The sequence below is a fragment of the Aplidium turbinatum genome, chromosome 5, assembly GCF_918807975.1.
Source record: "Aplidium turbinatum chromosome 5, kaAplTurb1.1, whole genome shotgun sequence".
Classification (NCBI taxonomy): domain Eukaryota; kingdom Metazoa; phylum Chordata; class Ascidiacea; order Aplousobranchia; family Polyclinidae; genus Aplidium; species Aplidium turbinatum.
Genome location: NC_137476.1, coordinates 24,755,024 through 24,762,856, shown reverse-complemented (window position 1 = coordinate 24,762,856; position 7,833 = coordinate 24,755,024).

Sequence of the window (7,833 nt, the reverse complement as noted above, 5' to 3'; positions counted from 1 at the left end):
AGTGTTCATACTGTTAGAAAGTTGTAGGTAAATTGGTTAAATTAATATTTATGAAGTTATAGTTTTGCTTGAACTATTTGTTAGCCCATATTTCATCATTCGTAGAGACTACATGGTATTGCATTGAAAGCGATTCCAACAGGGGCCCCTAAACTTAGCTGTGCCTCGGGCCCCCGTGAGCCTTAATCAGGCCCTGGTCACGATATTCAAGGAGACTTTCTGTTTTAAGCTTCCTTTTGCTGATTGCAACTTCCTGGCCGAAAACTGCGCTCACAATCTAGCGTCACGATATTCCAGGAAACTTCCTGACTTACGGTAAATTAACCGTTCCTCTCCCCCGCTCAAATCGGCCGAAAATATGTGTTACCTTTGATATAGCGTCATCAGCCGAAAAATGTGCTCACAATCTAGCCGAACTACATTTGGTCACTACATTTACTTGATGTATTTGACATTTACTTACTACTAACGTATTTTCTGACGTCAAAGATTTTCATGTGTTCCGTTTTCGTTTCGAGCTGATGACGAAACGAAAATGCTTAAAAAAAAAAAAATGTTTCACTAAATACTTTGATATGAAGTGAAACTAAGAAACAAGTTTCAGCGTCGAAACCAAATAAAGCGATTTAAAATTTCAAAACATTCCTTCAACTGCCCTGCACTCAGGGCCGCATTTACCAATAGGCTAGGCAGGCTGAAGCCTAGGGCCTCAACTTCCAGGGGCCTCAAAATTCGCTTTCGAAGTTTGTAATTCTTTTAAAAGCTTGACAAGTTTTAACCCTACCTAAAGTATATATACAGTATATCAAGCTTTTCAGAGTATAAAATTCTATACACAACTGGTTTCAACCAAGTTGTAAACAGTCATTATTACGTCGTTTGCATCATAATAAAGGCAATTATTAGGCTATGCGCATTCTGCTGGAAGCTTCTATGTAAATGTATGGTGTTCTCTGCAAAAAACAGTATCTGTAGTTGACATCAGGGCTGAGACTCCTAGTGGTTTTCCACTAACTTAGATCTAGAGGTTTTTGATATAATCTATTGGTCTAGTGGTTTTCTTGGAGAATCTAGTGTTTTTTTTTTAAATTTGAGAGTAGAAGCATCAACTTTCCTTCTGTTGTTTACGAAGAAGATTTTGGTGATTTGCAAGAAGAATAGGGAGCTTTGGCTCAAGCATGCAATGCTCTCCATGATAGTGATAACCTTAGCCCACCAGAGTTTTGGCTAAAACTGAAAATGGACAACCAAGGTTTAAAACTTTTAAAGGAAGGGTATCCGGAAGATGTTGACCCGTACCTTACTGATGAACTTCTACATTTTCATTTGTACGTGAGACAAATACAAAACCAAGGGCTTACCGGTACAGAAGAGCAATCTATTTCCTTGTCTCATGGAGACCTTTATAAAGTTATGTGCAAGGAAAAAATTAACACTGCCTTTCCCAATGTGGAAGCAATATTAACCCATCAAAAGCCGCCACATGTTCCCATTGCTCTTTTTAGGAAATATTTCAGCCATAAAGTTGTTTTGTCATAACTTTTTAATTAGTTTAAAAAATTTGATGATTTTTGCTTTTTTGATGTATTTTTTGTTTGCCTTTTAAAAGGACACCGGCCACATGGTCAAATATAAATCTCGCCATACCTTAACACAGTGGTTCCCAACTCGTTTTTAAGGCGACTCATTCTAAAAAAAAATCAGTTCGGTAAAACCTTACGACCCAAGCAAGTTATCGTAATATTTTAAAAGCCATAAGTTACAAGATGGCGTTGCAAACAAACAGGAAACAAAAAAACAAAAAGCACTACAAAAGCTGTAACTTTTTCCGAAAATAATATGTTTATCAAATCAGTAACGAGAAAGCTGTGATGGCTTGCTGTCAGTGTGTTTATGAAATCGAGGCGTTATTTTGCTTAGGCATAGCCGCATGGTCCTTTAAGTTCCAGCCGGTTTCGCTGTTTAGTTTACAATACACCATGGCGCTAAATCCAGTCTCACAAAGCCAAGTTGTTGCAAATGGAATCTATTTTTGAATCATTAATTTTGAAACTGTGGGATACACTTTGTACATGGAAGCCCAAAAGTGGAAGTTTGCAGAATCTTTGGGGTATTTATCTTTGAAGGAAGCAAAAGAAATATGATTTGCTGCTTTTGTCGTTTTGTCCATAAACTGTTCTGCAACATGGATGGAAAGTTGAGGCAGATCTTTTCCAACAAATGGATCAATTATCCGATCATTTTGGCTAAGTGTTGTGTTAGAGATTCTTCGTAGTAGGCTAGTGCACAAACTTTTTGTCAAACTGTTCCAGGTGTCCAATTATGGTTTGCTTAATATCAACTTTCTTGCCGCAAATATATTGCGTTAACTGAGGAAATATATCGTACTCATCCCTGGTGACATAACTTTTCCAGAGTATGAGTGTTTGTGGTAAGCAAAAACTTTTGCGACGCGATCAATCACCGTAAAACCGTTGCCTTGCATAGATTTGTTTGTTTGTTTGTTTATGTTTATCCTGCATTGCGGAAAAGCGGACCTGAGCGCTATGCATCGGTGTACGCCTTCCGACATAGGCTACACCTGACCCACGCTGCAGCCGACGGCAATGTTTGTTTCCGGTTGTCTATTCTACTTATGACTTACATTTGGTACTACCCATTACTCGAAATCGATCACTGGGTAGAGGCAATTATCGTAAAGCTTCTTGCCCAGAGAAACAACAGCAAGTGCGGGTGGCTGGAGTCAAACATACAGGCTCTCGACTGCGAGCCCAACAAGAGAATTCAGAGAGTCAAATATATCGGCAAGGTAAGCAACTTTTGCGTTGAAGTCTTCTTGCAAAAACTTCTCGGCTAATCTCACACAGTTCTGTTGCCTCAGGAAGCTAGCAATTTCTTCCCACAAATCACAAATTCGCTTCAGGACACTACCTCGTGACAACCATCGCACTTCAATGTGCAGCAGCAATGCTCGATAATAATTAGAATATCCATGTCAGTGCACAAAGACGAAAACAAACGCCGATTTAGTGACCTAACTTTGATGAAGTTTACACACTTCACAACATCATTCAACACTTCGTGTAGCTCTTGAGACAGCCTTTTTGCAGCAAAGGCCTCTCTGTGAAGAAAGCAATGAGTCCATACAGCACTTGGGCCTTTGTCTTTGATGCGTTTTACCACATCAGACTATGTGTGGCTCAACGTATGGAAAAATTTGTTATGGTTTGTCCGGCATAGCGTTCGTGACATGTAGTGCACGTTACAATGCATACCCCATAATTTTGGCAAGTTTAATTTATGTTTGAGACTGAAATTTTTATTGGGTTTTCATTTACTACTAATAATAACCAGGGGCGCTGGAACGATTTTTGACTGGGGGGGGGCAATACTATGAAAAAAGGGCACTTTTGTTTCTGAACGGCCAATTTTTTTTAAGTTTTAAGATAAGATATAACTATAATGCTCATATCGAGTAATGATACAAAAACTACCTACCGGTAGGCTATAAAGAACAATGGCACGGAAGAGCATCATGCTTTGTTATAATGATATTATAATTATATTTCTGTGATACAGAATTCTGTGTCATGAATATTATTTTGAGGCAAAAATAAAAGATTATATTTAGGCTAAAAGCGAATAGCAGAAATTGTTATATTGCAAAATATGCAGTGGCTTACATGAACTTAAAAAGGCACCATTATCCCCCCTGCACCCCCCATCCACAGAAAAATTGAGAGCATGGGGGGCATCCGCTCCCCTACCCCCCCCCCCCAATATGGTGGCTTCTGAACTGGGCAACCTGGCGTGATCAAGCATTGCATCTTTGGTGAGACAATCTTCCCAACGATTGCCTAGCATTTGAGCCAGCTTCCTCTGCTAAAAAATTTCAAGACGTTTGATGTTACAGCGGTATAATATCCAGGTTTCACAAGCATAGATAAGGGTGGATAGAACGACTGCCCGGAGGACCATAATTTTTGTGCGGATAGATATAGCATGGTTGTTGAAAACACGATGTTTAAGTCTTCATAGGCACAATGTGCTGCTTTACACGATGTTCAATATCCTTTGACAGTGTTACAAACAGCCAAAAGAAATGTGGCCATGTGGCCGGTGTCCTTTTAAAAAGCAACAATAAATATAAAGCAAAATAAACAAATAAAAGAAGCAAAACCTTACACAAATTAGAGGGTAGTAGGAAGCACAATATTATAGAGCAGGGGTCACCAAACTACGGCCCGCGGGCCGGAACCGGCCCGCAAACTGATTTCATCCGGCCCGCCACGTGCTGCGGAAATAACAACTGCACTACAACTGTTAAGGAAAAAAAGTTACCAAACTTTTTTGTAAAAGACTGACGTTGCTGTTTACCATTAGGCCACCACAAATGGGGACAGCCTGGGCCAAATTTGGAAAGATGTAATGTTTTTTCAAGAGCACGATGCCTTGTATCACAGCAGGGGATAACTTTTCCAGCAACCTTTCGATTTTCATCACAACTTTGCTATTCTACCGCTGACTTTGTTATTTATTGTGCTCAATTCAAGTCAATGGAGATTCTATATAGTTGTATATCTTGTCGCATTTAGCATCCGGCCCGCAGCTGTTAATCTCGCAGCAATCCGGCCCTCAGAGAAAAAGTTTGGTGACCCCTGTTATAGAGTGTCAAACTATGAAGAAACATAATTTATATTTATTACCAATAGGCAATAAAACATGCATGTTCCTCCTCACTGCACTTCATCTAGCTTTTCTCATTTTTCAACAATTTTCAAACTTACACAAAATTCAGAAAAAGTACGTTGTTCGCAAATATTTATCAACACCTTCCAAAACAGACCCTAAACAACTACTAGCAAGTCCAAAATGATTCAATCAAAATAAGCTGATGCATGGCCACCTGTAGATGCGGCCTGATTTGTCGCATTTTGCAGATTTTGATTACAGCCACTGCTAGTGCTTAACTGACATTTTTTGAGATGTTTTTACTTTTTGCAGTTTCCTAAGGACAAAAAACTTTTTTGTTGCCTTGGGGAAGCAGTAGCAAACGAGAAAAAGTAAGTTGAAAAACGCAAAATCAGACTGTTATTGAAAATTAACAGTCTGACTGAAATCTACAAAATCAAATTTTTTTTGTTTTTCAACATGTGAGAATGTTAAAACCTATTGTGTCATCTAGGGAAAAGAATAAAGAAAGCGTAAAAATCTAATTTTTAGAAAAAAATATTTAAACGTTCGCCCAAAGTTAGAAAAACCTGGAAATTTCTGCAAAATGTGACAAATCAGGCCGTATGGCTGATGCAATACTGATGCATTCAAAACGATGTCTTTTTAAAAGGACACCGGCCGTAAATGTAACTGTTTGTAAGCTTACTGGTCACTAACTGCTCAGGAGAGAGATCTTTCTCAAGGCTCAAAACAGTGGCGTAGCCAGAAAAAAAAGTTTGGGGGGGCCAAATATTTGATGGATCGAAGATAAGTTTTGGTGGGGGTTAGAGCGTGCCGAAGGCATGCGTATTGTAGGGGGTCCGGGGGCATGCTCCTCCGGAAAAATTTTGCAAAATTACACTAAAACAATGGATTATAGCGTTTTCTGGAAACACTTTCAGGGTAATATTTGTATGAAATTTATTAGCAGATAAACAGCCGTTAACTTATTAAAGGTAGCTCTTGCACACGAACGGGCAAAAACTGTGGCTAAAATTAAAGAACACCAAACCTCAGCTACACAAAAACTACACAAAACACAGCAGAGTAAGCGATTCTGAAATTGCTTCCACAGATTAGTTAAAAGAAGTGTAAATCGCGTAAACTTTGTGCGATTTACGATTTGCAAAATTTATTGGTGTCTTTCTGTGTGTCTAAAACAAGTCCTGGGGGCGTTAATAGCCAGATGTCTTGGAAAACGATATAAATTTCCACAATTTTAATATATTTTCAACAAAGGACTCAACTTCGGAATCCAAACTTTGAAAATTTGTGGGGGGGGCATGGTCCCTTTCGCCCCCCCCCCCCCCTGGCTACGCCTATGGCTCAAAAAGATAGGCACTTCAACGTAGTACACTGTCCGACTTCCATAACGCAATCATGCGTGACGTATGTGACATTACTGGTATTTCAGTCACAATTTTCTTTATTAACTCCATTCATTGCAGTCATTAAAGGCATACTAAATGAAAATTTCAAACCGGAATTAAGCATTAAAATGAGTGAACTGAACATTCAAGAATACATTTCAAAAACAATTACCGAAAAAAAATTGTTTTCAATGGCGCTGGCAAGGCCCAAAGTCCAGTGTTTCATTTATTTTCATTGTTTTCAAAATGACCAAAACGTGCAAACACTGCTCGAGAATGCGTAATAAAAGACAGCAATAACAAAAGCCACGTTACCACATCTGATGTTTTGAGCAAACTGTCTGATGTTTTGATGTTGAAATGTGCTGTTTTGATGTACATACATACCTAGCCTACAGTCAAATCGCCCGCAGTAACAATTGTTGCGTGATCGGTTGATTGCTAGTTTTTTGTTACGTAGACTGTACAGTCGCACGCTTCGTTGCTCAGGCCCAATCTCGTTTTGAAAGCTCTGACAAAAGCACCCGCACAATGGTGGTCAGACCGCAATGGGGCAAAATTTTATTGTAAATCGTTTTATGGTAGCATGTTAAACACAAAGAACGTGGAAAATCGCCAAGTCAGGTTTTTCCTTTAGTAACCCTTTAAGATTCTTCTTGCACTCAGTTCAGTTGCAGAAGAAAAAATAGTATTAGCAGAAGGTGGAAATCGAACCCACGCAATCGAAATTACTACTCATTTCTTTGCCATAACCCATTCGGCCACGCAGGTTGTGGGAATGCATTCAGTTAAATTTCTTTGCATCAAAATGTTTTCGATAAAGACGACCAGATAATCACGTGTTGAGTCACATGACTGAAGTCAGCTGATTTGCGTGTAGGTCACGCATGATTGCGTTGTGAAATTCGGACAGTGTACTACGTTAAAGTGCCTACCGCTTAAAAGCATCAAAAATAAACTGAGATTGACAATGTCTCAAGAAAGTTTGTCAGTACTGAGCATTCTGTGCATTAAGAGTGACAAACTTAAACAGATAAATTTTGATTAACTTTGCATGATTTTGCTTTGACGAAAGCTGGAAAAAAATTGGTAGCCTCTAGTCCAGTGGTTCCCAACCTTTTTGACCTTGCGGCACCCTATCAAAGAGATTAATAGTTTGTGGTACCCTGGCAAAACTGGATCAATTTTATGAGGTTTCTGTATTTCAAATACGGTAACTGTATGAAATAACACAGAATGAGTTGTACGGTATAACGCGCGTAAATAAATGTATTTATTCAAAAGTCAGTGTGAAATTTGGGCTTGACTTCTTGCACAAAGTCCCTTAATATCTGGGGGCACATTCGATAAAGCCCCCCCCCCCGCATTGTCGAGAGGCATCTGCTTGTGCATAAGCTTAAAATTTCCATCGTTACGAAAGTCAATTAATTCTTCTTTAAGATTCAAAACAATATGAGAGTCCAGTAAAAATAGATTTCTTACCAATGCGTAACTTTCGTGGACAAGCTAGGAAAATACTTCTCAATTTCTTCTTCCAATGATTTTAGGAGCTGAGTTATTAATGCGACAAATTCTTTGTTCTTCATTTCAGAGAAATGTGAAAACATGTCAAAGTTTCTGTTCTCCATTTTTGAGGGCCACATTTGCAGTTTTTCTCTCAGTGCTTTCATTGTATCGGTTGAAGTTTGCTCTACATTTTGGCATTCTCTGCATTTAATTGAAAGGCATTTTGGCAATAATGATGCGTTTC